At 46.9% G+C, this 14,172-nt stretch overlaps 1 long non-coding RNA gene across 1 annotated transcript; it reads left to right on the forward strand.

The window, feature by feature from the left end:
• The first annotated feature begins 2,205 nt into the window (after positions 1–2,205).
• Positions 2,206–8,557, forward strand: LOC123598523. The gene is made up of 3 exons (XR_006712665.1): positions 2,206–2,612; positions 6,563–6,710; positions 6,807–8,557. It is a non-coding gene; the product is annotated as an uncharacterized LOC123598523 (long non-coding RNA).
• Positions 8,558–14,172: the final 5,615 nt, after the last annotated feature.

Genomic DNA, 14,172 nt, shown 5'->3' on the forward strand with positions numbered 1-14,172 from the left:
TTTGAAATCAGTTCATCACAATCCCAGAAATGCTTGCTGTGAATTTGATTGGACTTGTAATGAACTATAAAGCAATCTGGGGAGCAGAATCCCTAATAGTACCTAGAGTTATCTGTATTCAAATGCGAATGTTGCAAATGTTCGCAGGTAGAGTTGAAACAAATAGGAATATCCCTCTTTTTTTTTTTTTTTTCTTATTTGAAGTCTTTTTATTTTTTTTTTCAATATATGAAATTTATTGTCAAATTGGTTTCCATACAACACCCAGTGCTCATCCCAAAAGGTGCCCTCCTCAATACCCATCACCCACCCCCCATCAACCCTCAGTTTGTTCTCAGTTTTTAAGAGTCTCTTATGCTTTGGCTCTCTCCCACTCTAACCTCTTTTTTTTTTCTTTTCCTTCCCCTCCTCCATGGGTTTCTGTTAAGTTTCTCGGAATATCCCTCTTTTTGCTCTGTCATTGTTCACCTGTTCCACTGGGCTAGATACTCCACAAGAGCAGGGACATGGTCTGTCTTGTTCATGTGCTTAGATTGGTGCCGTGCACAGAATGGGCACTCAGTAAACGCTTTTGGAATGAATGAAGGGAAGTCAGATCTATCAGAAACGGGACATCAGCTCCTTCTGGTTTCCTCACCTCATATACAGGCATCCACCAACCTCTGGGGCAGGGAGTAAGGTCACCAGATACAACTTGCTATAAAGTGCTTTCGTGGTGCAAACAACTGCCTAGTTAAGGGCCATCTCAGGGAGCACTTTGAATTGATCTGCCTGGAATTCTAACCGGAAGAGTGAATCCACATTGCCCCTGACCTGACTTAACCCCTTAGTTCCAATGAATCCACACATTCCTGAGTTTATCTTCCTGATAAACTGAGTAACCTGAGATATCGAGCCCATGGCAATGTTATTGAATGAATGAGTAATGCAACAAGTTACAAAGTTCTTCAAAGAAGGTTGGAAGATTATCTCCTCCCTCTTCTCTCCTGCTTTTCCAGCCTCCGCTCCTGGCACATAGTGGGTGGAGTTGTGGGAAGGGAGGTCATATGAAGTGACGATCGATTGTTCTGTTTTTGTTTTCCTTTTGCTTCTACTCCCCTCACTTTGTTTTTCTGAGGGAGAGAATGAAGAGGACAGGACTGGAAAGGTGGCAGATTTCTAATGAAATCACTTTTTTTTTTTTTTTAAGAAAATGATAACACTAAAACCATAAGGCGAACCAGTAGGGGGTGTTAAAGATAAAATTACCACTCGGAAGTCAATGGAAATGCAGTTATAGGCAATTATTGCATGTTCTCTGTGTCCCTTGTAAGCGAATTGACCTTTAAAAATAAAATTGCTCTTGATTGTTTTTAAATCTCATTTTCTGTGTCTCTGAGATTGTTGCCAACTGGTATCTGTATATTTTTAAAATCTCCAAATGTACCGTCATAAATAATAGTAATCAAAGTTTCTTGCATTATTAACTTTCCCTTATATTAAAAAAAAATACTCCTATTGCCTATCTGGCCATGAATAAGCAAGTCATAATAGTCCCATAGACTGGAATATTATGCAGCCATTAAATAGTGTTTTAGGGGCGCCTGGGTGGCGCAGTCGGTTAAGCGTCCGACTTCAGCCAGGTCACGATCTCGCGGTCCGTGAGTTCCAGCCCCGCGTCAGGCTCTGGGCTGATGGCTCAGAGCCTGGAGCCTGTTTCCGATTCTGTGTCTCCGTCTCTCTCTGCCCCTCCCCCATTCATGCTCTGTCTCTCTCTGTCCCCAAAAAAATAAATAAACGTTGAAAAAAAAAATTTAAATAGTGTTTTAAAGAAGTTTAAGATATATGGGAATGTTTAATATAGAATCTTTTCTTTTAAATTAATGTTTATTTATTTTAGAGAGAGAGAGAGAGACAGAGCATAAGCAGAGAGAGGGGAGGGGCAGAGAGAGAGGGAGACACAGAATCTGAAGCAGGCTCCACGCTCCAGCACAGAGCCCAACGAGCGGCTCAAACACATGGGCAGCGGACCACGAGATCATGACCTGACCTGAAGTCAGACGCTTAACCCACTGAGCCACCCAGGCGCCCCTATTATATAATCTTATATAAAAAAAAAATAAGATACAAAACCACATATAGAGAATATTCTTTTTTGAGTTTTTTGATGTTTAAAATAATGATTATGGGATTATGGGTTGGTTTTATTTTCTTCCTTATGTAGCTCTCCTCTGTAATTTCCAGGTTCTCTTCCATAAATGTCATTCTTACAATCCGAAAAAAAGTATAAAATTACTCATGTCTTTCTGATGGAAGTTAATTTGTCCTGGAGGTATCTTTTGAGGTAGGTAGGAAATAGGTACAATTTTTCTCATTTAAAGTAGATTCCTGAGACATCATAAAGAGCCCTGCTTCAAATCACATAATTCATGACAGAGAACTGGAATCTGAAAGAGAAACCAACCTCTTGGACTTGGTCCTGGCCTCACTTAATAAACCTGGTGAGAAAAGCACAGGGCTGGTATCTTCTCAGAGCCTCTACATGGCTGGTTCAGAGGAACTTCCTTCCTCCCTGCACTGACAGCCCCTGGAGGAGACCCAGACAGAGAGTGAGCTGAGTCTCCCCTTCCCAGGTAAACTCTCTTCAGCCTTTTGCCACGGGAAGGGAAGAATCTGGAAACACATCTCTGGATTATCACGATTTCCAAATGAGTGGCTCTATCCCACTGAGATCGCTCCAGATACAAATGCTATTGTCAGCAAAGAGCAATGTGTCCATGTTCGTAAATTACTGGAAGGCTAACTTCAGATACGTCGTGTCCTCAATCCGTGAACACTTAAGAATAGGGATTGTGTCTATTCTTTTCCGAAGGCTCCTAGCCAAATTCCCAATACAGAGACATTACGCTTGCCACGTAATCTTTCTAGATACTCATTAACTCACTAACCATTGGCCTTAGAACATTGTACCTTGAGGGAACTTCTTCAAATTCAAACCTGGTGGACAGTGTATGCAATGTGCAATATCTTATTACGATGTGAGGTGACTCATTCATCAGTGTGGGATCTCTACATTGCCATTCAGAGAATCGATAAATCTTGTGATTTACTTTCAAGTGGCTCTTTTAATTTTTTGAAGGGCCAAATGACAACTATTTCTTTCTTTTGGTCATAGCTCTCGATAAATTGATTGCCTGGGCTCACCTACAGAGATTTCGCTTCAACTGACCCCCAATGGAGCCCAGGCTTTGGAATTCTTTTAAATCTCTTTTGATAATTCTAATGCTCAGCCAGGGTTGAGAACTATTAATTTAAAGTCTGAATTTCGGCTCTATGCCATATTTAGTATCCATGATTTATTTGATGGCAAGTCTTTGGTCAAGAATGTAACATCCAATTTATAACACAGATCCCACGGGTAAGATCAGATTTAGGATTTTCCATGAGATTTCCAGAAATGTACTGCAGCAGCAATCAAGTATTGTCGGATATTTTCTATTTGTCTAATACCCTCTGAAGAAGCACTAGGAGAAACTGTTTTTCTTAAATCTGTAGCTCAATTTAGGGAGAATGACTTCTTTGCAGTATTAAGCCTTCCAAACCGTGAACATTATTTATTCCTGAATCTGTTTAGGTCTTATATCAGCCAGGGTCCAGTGACGAGATGGAAACCAGATCAGTCATTTGAATGGGGAAATTTTAATATAAAAATTTATGTCCAGGGCGCCTGGGTGGTTCGGTCAGTTGAGAGTCCGACTTCGGCTCAGGTCACGATCTCATGGTTCATGAGTTCGAGTCCCACGTCCAGCTCTGTACTGACAGCTCAGAGCCTGGAGCCTGCTTCCAATTCTGTGTCTCCCTTATTCTCTGCCCCTCCCCCGCTCATGCTCTGCCTCTCTCTCTCAAAAATAAATGTTAAATTTTTTTAAATATCAAAAATATTTTTTAAATATTAAAAAAAATTTTATGACTAGTACAGCTAGAACAAAGGTGGGTATCTATTCTTACAAGGGTAGAGGGTGACCCTAAGGGGTACGGAAGGAGCAACCACCAAAAATAGCTACTCCCTCTGGATAGTGAGGACATGTGAAAGGGTCCCTTTCCCCACCACCAAGGCTGAGGTTCAGACTTCTCTGGAGGAGGCGTGGCTACCATGGGAAGCTGCAACCCACGGGTGATGGGGAAGCAGGGAGGGCCGCAGCTGACTCCCAGGAGTGACCAACCACTGTGCAGAGGGGGACGTTACTGGAGGGCACGGGCTGAACCGCTGCCTACGCAGGACAGAACTTCCGTGATAGTGGGTGGGTGGGGGTAGTAGCTATCAGGCACGCACCCCCAACCTCAGAGAGAAAATTGTCACTCTTTTACCAGATCTCTTTTCTTGATGGTTTTAGAGGCTGTGGGCAACACCCAGGGAAAATCACGATGCAGTTCTACGAGAACCCAGCCCTTTGTTAACAGAAGGATATGCTACTGAGGGTAGCAAGAGCAGCCTTTAAAAAGGAAAATGTGGATACCAAAGAAATCTCGGTTACCTGTGTTGAAAGGGAAGACTTTTGCTGCTAAGCCAGCAGCCCTCGCCCCAGGGCACTGGGCTCCCGGAGGGGGCCCTCCAGCCTCGCCTCAACTGGGTCCAGAATCGGTCCTTCCCCACCACCAGCCTTCTCTTCCACAGCGCGGGGATCTGATCTTCCACATACGAAGCACAGATCCGGGCACAGAAAGATAGAATCTGTTCTGACTAATTTTCAGAGGAGCCAGGGGCAGAGGCTCTTCTGCGTAAAGGCAGAGACGTGGCTGGACGGATGTTGTGGCAGAGAAAGAAACAAGAGTGGGTGAAGGAACAAGAAGATTCAAGGCATTGTCCATCTGGCAAGAAAGGGGATGGGAAAAAGACAATAATGCCTCAGGGGCTGTAAACTATTTATGATTCCAGATCGATATCAAAACAGCCGTATCAGAAACTAGTTTTGGAGAGGAAATTGGTGAACTTTGCTTCAGGACAGGATACAGTGGATAAAATCATCTTAGGGCTGCTTTTCAAATTTAAGTAAGTGAACGGATCTGAGGCCAAGGGCACATAAGAGAGCCTGTTGGGAGTTGGAACAGGCTACTTGGGGCTGCCTTGGCACTTCCGACCCCCTGCCCTATCTCCAATGTCTGCCAAAACCTTACCCCAGCTCCAGACCCAGACCCTGCCCCCTCGCTACTGCCCTCCACGTTCTCTTCAGATTCGTCCTCCTCCAGCAGCTGGCAGAGGGAGGAGAAAAGTCCAAGGATGCTGGAGCCCGGGTGGCCATGAAGTGTTGCCGCGCGACATCACTCAGTAGCTTGAGGAGACCCCAGACAGGTGTGACACAGGGCCCCGGGGACAGTCACTGGAGAAAGAAGAGGCTTCCCACGAAAGAAATAGGGCTCTTCCTGAGCTAGGAGCCCTGCAAGAGATTTTAATTTAATGTTACCTTGACGCCAGCTCGCAAAGAGGAAGAGGCTTCCTTGAATTCTCTGCAATTCCGAGTAGTAGTGCAAATGTGTGTATATCTCTGTGTGTGTTTGTGTGTATGTGTGCGTTCAGATGCAGCTCCCTTGAGAAAAGGATAAAAGGAGGTTGAGTGGGACTTTTCAGAGGAACCTATATGAGTACCCAGGGCATCGTGGAAAACTCTATTTTAAAAGAACTGATCCTGGGGCACCCAGGTGGCTCAGTTGTTTGAGTGTCCGACTTTGGCTCAGGTCATGATCTCGTGGTCCGTGAGTTCAAGCCCTGCTTCAGGCTCTGTGCTGACAGCTCAGAGCGTGGAGCCTGCTTTGAATTCTGTCTCTCTCTCTCTCTCTGCCCCTCCCCACCCCCCCTCTCTCTCTCTCTCTCAAAAATAAATAAACATTTAAAAAAATTTAAAGAGCTAATCCTTCAAATTACACGTTTTGGATAGCCCTCATTTTTTTCTGTTTGGAAGGAAAACATTCCTGTTCTTAGAGCTGACTCTTCTGGCGGTCCTTCAGCTAAGGACACAGCACAGTGCAATGACAAGTGAAGGGGCTGAGGTCCTGCTTTGACATTAAGCAGGAGCTCTGTGATGCTGGGAAAACATGTGCCCCCTCCCAGCCTCGTTTCCACTCTGTAAAACAGGAGGTCAGCCCCAGTTATTTCTGGTGTAGAATTTTCATTCCAGAAGCTCAGCGTCCTTTGTAAAACCCACACTGCTGGTAAGCAATCGCCCTATCCCCTGCATAGCCCTCCACCAGTTCAAGAACCACATGCTGCTCCCTTGCTCTCGGTTCTGTTGTAGACATTTCCGATGGGCGGGGAAGGGGCTCAAAGGAAAGGACAAGCCTCAAGACCACCCAAGTGCCCAGCAGTTCTTTTCCTTCCCATATGTTGTCTTTGCCAACCCAGCCGTATGACACCAGCTCTGTCTACCCATGTATATGGAAGACGCACTTGGCCCACAGGGCCCTGGCTGGCAGGTGCACTCAATGCTCCTGGATCCTTTTCTCTTAGTATGCAGGTGTGTGTGGTTGGGAAACAGGACTGCAACTTGACCGTGCCCGTCCCCGCACCCCCCCCTGCTTTGGGGAATAGGAGTGGCTAGCAATCGAGAAAGCTGCAGAGAAGCCTATGCTGTGACATCCGGCTCTTAGACCCTCAGCATTCCTCCCAGGATGCCCAACCCTCTCTCCTGCTGTCTGAGGAGCTGGAAGCAGCCTCCTGGATCCTCTGGGAGAACAAGGTGATTTCAGTCACACATATTTCTATGACATGGATGTCCAAACAGGAAACCAAAAGGAACTGGCTTTTCAGTTTTGGGTTTTTTTTTTTTTTTAAGGCAGCACGCGGCCAGGGATGGACAAGACCAACATTACTGCCGTAATTCTAAATGCCTGCAGCTTAAGAAATCCACCACCGGATTGAGGTAACCGGATACAAAACGACTTGCACTGTTTAGAAAGTAACGTTTCTGCACCGTGCACGGGCTGTGCGCGCCTGTATTTAGAAGTCAGCGCAGGACCTCAGCTGACGCTTCCACACCTGCCAGGAGTTGCTGATGTGAACCAGGTGGCCTGCTTCAAGCCGAATTCAATTACCCAGATGGCAACTGTTTCCTAATTCAAAGCTTTAACATTGGCCTTATTATTTTTTTTTTCCATTATGAAAAATGAGAGGGGGCAGAAAATACATAGAGTCTGAGCATTTCTGGTTTATGAGATTAGAGGCAAGATAGGGAAACGGGTCCCTGGCCTCCCCCAGCTCCCTGCAGCTCCGGCCTGCAGCGCAGTGCCTGGATGACTGGTTGCTTGTTCCATGAACAGCAGTGACCGCCCTACTCCTGGGCCCCTCCTTGGGAAACTGTAAGAATTCTCCCTTGCTCATTAGCGATTGCATTTGCAGATGGTATCTCTCTCTTTTTGTGCTGTGTTTTGTTTTGTTATTTAAGGAGAAGAGAAAAATAAGAAGAGGACATTGCATTTGGAGACCATGCCTTCTTTTTCCTAAGGAGGCTCTGCCGTGTCAGTCCTCCCGGTTCAGAACGTGGCTACTCAAGCGTCTTATTCTCACGGTGAACATGTCCCAGTGGGCTGCTGGTGCCGTGCGTTAGCAGTGGGTTCACTTCCCCGGTCCTCACCTGTGGCTTGGGGAGAACCAGTTCAGACAAGTGGAGAGCCCAGCGGCCCCCACCCACCCCGCTCCTGCCCTCTGCACTCTGGTTACTGCCGCAGGCTGGCAGAATATCGGCAGACGGGCCCACGGTTGGGTAAAGGAGGTTGGTGGGGGGAGAGAAAAGCCAGCGTCAAGTAGATTCTGTGCTCACACCCTTCTCCTCTAGAAGAATTTTCGTGGACGCCTTCCTCCTTCTTTCGGTCTTCTTTCTCTCAGACTGAGTAGGAGTTTGAAATCGGGACAATTCCTCACGAGTTTTGGACAGTTACCGTGTGGCCGGGCGACGTTCCAATCATTCAGGTGTATCATGTCAGTTGATGGTTGTGGCGGCCTGGTGATGGAGTTACTGATAAAAAGGTTCAGGAGTTTCGTGGGAATAAGGAAAATGCTGTTGCTCGGGAGACGTATTTGACTGGGGTCCTGTCTTTTGATCAGCCGTCTCGAGTCTACTGCCTCTACCGTCATTGCCGAGTCCCCCCACCTGCCCCTTCCCCGCCTCCCCCTCCGCTCCCCCCACCATCTCTCCTATCACCCTCCACCGCCATGCCTCCCACCAGACGCTAAATGTCAAATGGATGGGGATGTCCGCAAATAAAAAACAAAACCAAGAGTTGAGATTTGTTTATACACAAACATCTTCTGCTTGAGCTAGCTGGACAACTGAAGCTAACGTTTGCATTATTTTGGCCTTTTACGCTGTCTTCCTTACCCTCTCTTGTCCCAGTCTTTACATGGGGAATTGGGAGCCAGGTGGCTTAACTTTCCTTTAGTCTGGGGAATTGCCTCAAGAGCTGGTCTATGTGAGCCGTGGAAACCGACCAAGTCCTGGGGTGCCTGGGTGGCTCAGTCGGTTGGGCGGCCGACTTCGGCTCAGGTCATGATCTCACGGTCTGTGAGTTCGAGCCCCGCATCGGGCTCTGTGCTGACGGCTCAGAGCCTGGAGCCTGTTTCAGATTCTGTGTCTCCCTCTCTCTCTGACCTTCCCCCATTCATGCTCTGTCTCTCTCTGTCTCAAAAATGAATAAACGTTAAAAAAAAATTAAAAAAAAAAAAAAAAGAAACCGACCAAGTCCTTGGCCTATCTAGAATTCAAGTTTAGCAGAAAACCATTAGAAAAACTGAAAAAAAAGGCCCGCGACTCCTCAGCTACTTGAGCTACCTTCTAGGGATAGGCTGTTGTAGGCTAACAGACTGTTAAAATTATGTCCAAATCCCAGGTGTGTGTGTGTGTGTGTGTGTGTGTGTGTGTGTTTTGTCATATCCAGAAATGTAAAGCCTCTGTTTGGGGGAAGCAGTGGGTAGTGGGAATTAAGGATGCATGTGTGTGCACAAAAAGCAAAACAAAATTAGCGTGTTATCTCAAAGATACGTGGGGAGACACAGATGTCTTGGGAATCTGAATTCAATAAGATCAGAAGAGCTTTGATAAATGGCCTGATTGCGAAGGCTTAGCCCGGCATTCTGGGACTGCCAGAGAAATCTCTCCAAAGCACAAATCTGATCATGCTACCACCTCCCTGCTTCAAACCCTGCCGCGTCTCCCCATGGCCCACAGGATGAAGTCCAAGCCCTTAGACTGGCATCCCGGCCCTCCACGACGTGGACCCTGCTCACCTCCCCAGGCTGATCTCCCGCTTCTCTCCCCCTCACTAGTGACGCTCCAGCCACTTTAAATTACTGGCTCCCAACACGCGAAGTCTATGTCCTGTGGGGTTTGACTATGCCACGCCTTTTGCGTACAACCCCCCTCCTACCTCCACCCCCCTCCTCCCCGACACATACTGCTCTACTTCAGGAACTCCTACCCGTCTCTCAAGAGCCAGCCAGGGAAGCCTTTCCAGCTCTGCTGACAGACGGGACCCTCCTTCCTTCACGCCCTCATGATTGATACATGCTTCCATGCACAGATATCTGGCACCCCTCGCCCTGTTACTAATACCTCTGCCTGTCTTTCTTTTATGCCAGATGGGGAACTATTTGAGGCTAGAGAACGTGTCTTGGTCACCTTTAGCCACCAGCAACAAGCACAATGCTAGGCTCAGAGTAGATGCCCAATAAAGGGCTATTCTGGGTTTTGTTTCTTTGCATCAACTAGCCTCCTCTTTTGTTAAATGCGTAAACAACGTAGCATGCCAGAGGAAGGGGCTGGAAGGGATTCTTCGTGAGACGGGAAGAAAGAGAGGAAACCTTTCTTCGGGGCTTATCTGTGGGAGTCCATATGTGGAGGTCACCCATCAACCAAAATGGCAGCCTCTAGAGTAAAAGCCAAGCTGTTAAAAATGAATTGAGCCGGTTACTATTTTTGTCCCTGACCTACTTTTGGGTTACTTTCTACTGCTAGAGTTACAAAAACTCTGGGAGTTTGTGTAAATGAACCAAACGGCTTTTCGATGGTTTTGTATTCTCTCGTTTTCACTCCACTGGAAGGAAAATCTGCACAGTCCCTGAAACCCAGTTTTCATGCAAAAAAAGCATCTATGGAAGAGTGTAGATGGTTCTCAGTAGGACCGTCTTCCACGGGACTTTCTCAATTGTTTTTCCATGGAAGATTTAGCGGCCAGGAATAGCAAATCTATCCACCCCAGTGGCAGCATTCATTTCCTTAGTGCTCATGACTCTATTCCCCTGAGAACTAGAAGGGCTACACAGCAGTTATCTCCTCCTGCCTCCTCTGTGGCGGGCTTGCCCACACCGGGTTGTAAGCCTGCCCAAAGCCACGTCTCCGCTGGCTGAGCGCAGATGGGACTCTGGCAATAGACAATTTTCCGGTCTAGATCCTTTCTTTGTTGCCATTTTGGTTTGCAGTGCCCCAGTGGTCGTTGATTTCTAGAAGACAGATGATGAGGTTTCACATGTCAGGACACTGTAACATTCGACAGATCTGCAGTTGGAGTGAGGGGCATAGACACGTCCAGGGAGTGGATGCTGGAGGAGGAGAGCAAACCCCGGCTCTGAATGTCAGGATTCTGTGGAGAAGCAGTGGAAAAACAACTTACCGTCTTCCCTACTAGGACTGCTTAATAAGAACAACTGATTTAAGTGGCGGTTGCACGAAAGGGATGCTGAGGGGAAACCGAGCGCTTGACTCTCTTTGGTGATAATCGTTCCCGGGACAGGCACCAAGGAAATGCTGTTTTCTGAATTTCCAGAAGCAGAACTTGAGGGCTTCAAAACTCATTAAAGGAAGAAAATATGTTCAGGAGAGTCCTAAGGAGCCCTAAGAGGGAATTAAGAGATGAGTAGAAAATGGAGGCTGTGAGGAAAAGTTGGGGGGGGGCGGCGTGCGGTGGGCAGATTTATTTCACTGACAGATTTCGGATATCGGTGGTGTGCCCAGCGCCGTGCTGGGAGATAATCTGTCTGCTGCTGGACAGGAGAAAAGAGATCTGCAATGGTGGGATAGACACGGTCTCAGAGGAACTTTGGACAGTGAGAAGAGCTGGCTTTAATGCAGTGACAGTGGTAACTAAACGGCTTTCTGGGGGACCTAGGATATAATGAAAGATAAAGATGCATGCTTACAATTGTTTCCACACCAACTCGCACGCAAGCTGGGCCAAAAGGACTTTTCGGCAAGTGCTTGTTCAAAGTGCTAGCACTCTTGGCTCAAAGTACTCACTTGCATCATATTTTTCATACATCTGCTGACTCGATTCACAATGGCTGGGCCAAGCCTCCCTGGTTGTGTCAGATCCTCCTCGAGGCCATCCACTCTTGGCAGCCTTGGGTCTACGAATGCTGAGTCTCCAGGGCCAATCAGTTTCATTGTGACCCAAGCTAGGAGCTTAAAAAGAGCTGATAGGATGAGAGGCAGGTAGAATAGAGAGGCAGAACTTGCCCAGCTATCTCTTCTGGAAGTATTGCTTCTCCCCAGCACTGCTCTAGGAGTTGGAAAAGGTACACAAAACTCAGCCACTCTCCTGGGACCATCCAGTGTCAATTACTCCCTGGGCCTCGGGGCCTTCATTAAAAAAATGAAGGCAGTGTTCCATCTCGAAAGTTCTATTCAGAAGCTTCTCCTGAGAGGAAGAAAGAAGGCTTTCCCAAGAAAAGGACTTTTTTCTCCTTTGGTCATCTATATTTTGAAGTGCCTCTCTCAAAGGGCGCCTGGGTGGCTCAGTTGGTTGAGCGTCCGACTTCGGCTCAGGTCATGATCTCGTGGTCTGTGGGTTCAAGCCCCGCATCGGGCTCTGTGCCGACAGCTCAGAGCCTGGAGCCTGCTTTGGGTTCTGTGTCTCCTTCTCTCTCTCTCTGCCCTTCCCTGCCTCATGCTCTGTCTCTCTCTCTCTGTGTCAAAAATAAATATTTTTAAAAATTTAAAAAATAATAAAGTGCCTCTCTCACATCTGAGACGCCTGCACCTCAGTGCTGCCATGCTGTCCCTGTGTCTTGATTCCACAGACCTGTCCAGAGCTCCATATGACAACCAGGTGGGTATTCCTTCTACTACTCTTTCCCAGAAGACATTTGCAACTCTTGCTTCTTGACCATACTTTTCACCTTCACCTCTTAAAATTAGCCATTCACTCCTGGCAATAACCTTTACTCCTAAAAACACCCCTAAAGACTGCCCAGAAGTGCCTAGACCGTATCACTTGGGGGTACTGTTTAGAGAAAGCATCAACCTTAGAGGACCCAGAGTGAAGCCCTATCTGATATTCTGAAATTTTTTGTTGAATTATGTTTCTTTCAATAAGACTGCAATGGCAAATGACATTATCAAAAACCTTGAAAATGGATTGGGATTTGCCTCTGGAGGTGGTCAGGTGGATCAGAACGAGGGTGGGGGTGTGTGTGTTGATCTATTTAGGGTGTTTCTACAAAAGAAAGGTTCTCTGCCTTAGAGGTTGCACAGCAGACTGATGAAAAGTGGGGCTCGGTGGGGAAAGGCTCTAGTCGAGGTCTTCTTGGTTATAAGAGGAGAGGTGTGTAGGAAGTGTGAGGACAGCAATGTTGGAAGCAATTGGTCTCCCCTCCACCCTAACTTCTTTGGTGCTATGCTCAGATACCAAACTTCAGAAGTAGGAGGATGGCAGGGTGCCTGGGTGGCTCAGCCGGTCAAGCCTCTGACTTCAGCTCAGGTCAAGATCTCAGAAGGTGGTGAGTTCCAGCCCCGCGTCAGGCTCTGTGCTGACAGCTCAGAGCCTGGAGCCTGCTTTGGATTCTGTGTCTCCCTCTCTCTCTCTGCCCCTCCCCTGCTTGCACTCTGTTTCTCTCTCTCAAAAATAAATAAACACTAAAAAGCAGTTTTGTGAAGGCCAGGCAATGTACAGATCTTAGTTGACGCTTCTTACATTTATATGCCTTTTCCCCACTCTGGAATATAGCTAGAACTTTGAGGTCTTCCAGGAAGGACCTTCAGCAATCTTCCAGAAGCCAAATAAACAGCTCTAGAGACAAAGGGAAATGCCTTGATCTATCACAGTTATATTCTTGAATGAAGAAAAAAAAAAAAAAAAAGGTAGTTTTACTTAAGAAGGGAGAAAAAGGACATCAGCTGGCAGGAAACATCTACATCATTCAGCCTTATCCTTTCTACATTTTGTTGTTTTTCTTGCTGCACTTTTCCCATTCAGACCAGGGCCCAGGGGATGATTAATCTTAAACAAGCTAAGAGATCTTTAGCAAGCAGAGGCCTTCTAGGGGTTAACAGCAATGGGGGCTATAAGGGCTTCTCCATGAACCATTTTCTAGAGTCCTGGAGACAGAGCCCTGATAATGGTCTGTAACTGGTTTTGAATGGCCAGAACCCTGTTCTGGACTTGAGGGCTCTTTCCCTAGCAGTCACGAATTTGAATTCCTCTGCTTTTCATGGGGGGATGTAACCAAGCCTGGAGATCCCTGGAGGAGGCACCAGCCCTTAACAAAGCCTTCTTCCGCGAGAGGAAGAGACTCCTGTAAGAAACAGTATCTTTTAAGAAGTAATAGAAATTACCTTAAAGTTCTGATAATACAGTTTTCATTTTTCCTTTTCTCCTTCCTTCCTTCCTTCCTTCCTTCCTTCCTTCCCTATTTCTTTCAAGCTTCTTATCTTTATTTGTTCATGTTAAATTAATACTTAAGAGTCCACAGGGCCAACTTTAACTTGGTTAGGAAGTTAAATATTTTCCTTGTTTTTTGTAGGCATTCCCAGACGCATACTGACTTGCTCCTGCGAATCTTGTGCTTTCCTATAGTCTCTCTGACTTCCTGAAACCCTTGTTAGTAATAATACTCTGCTTTCTAAACGTTGGAGAACTTCAACCACAGCAGCCTCTGCTAAGAAGCAGAAGCTGTAACGGGAGGGAAGTCCCACAGCGCAGCCAGGCCAGGGTTTGGGGTTGGGGCGGGGGGGGTCCCAGGGCTTATCATCATACGCCAGGCCCAGAGTCCCTCAGAACAGCCACGGTTGCCCTGGCAAAGGCGCTGTGGTACCAGGTGGGGGGGGGGGGGCCTCAAACATCTCCCCACCGAGTCAGCGCCTTTTGCTAAAGACAGGCATTGCTTTAGGCTTGTGTTCCTTCCCTAAAAACAGAATCCCCAAACCGGGCAAG

Source organism: Leopardus geoffroyi, chromosome C1 (genome assembly GCF_018350155.1).
Source record: "Leopardus geoffroyi isolate Oge1 chromosome C1, O.geoffroyi_Oge1_pat1.0, whole genome shotgun sequence".
Lineage (NCBI taxonomy): Eukaryota > Metazoa > Chordata > Mammalia > Carnivora > Felidae > Leopardus > Leopardus geoffroyi.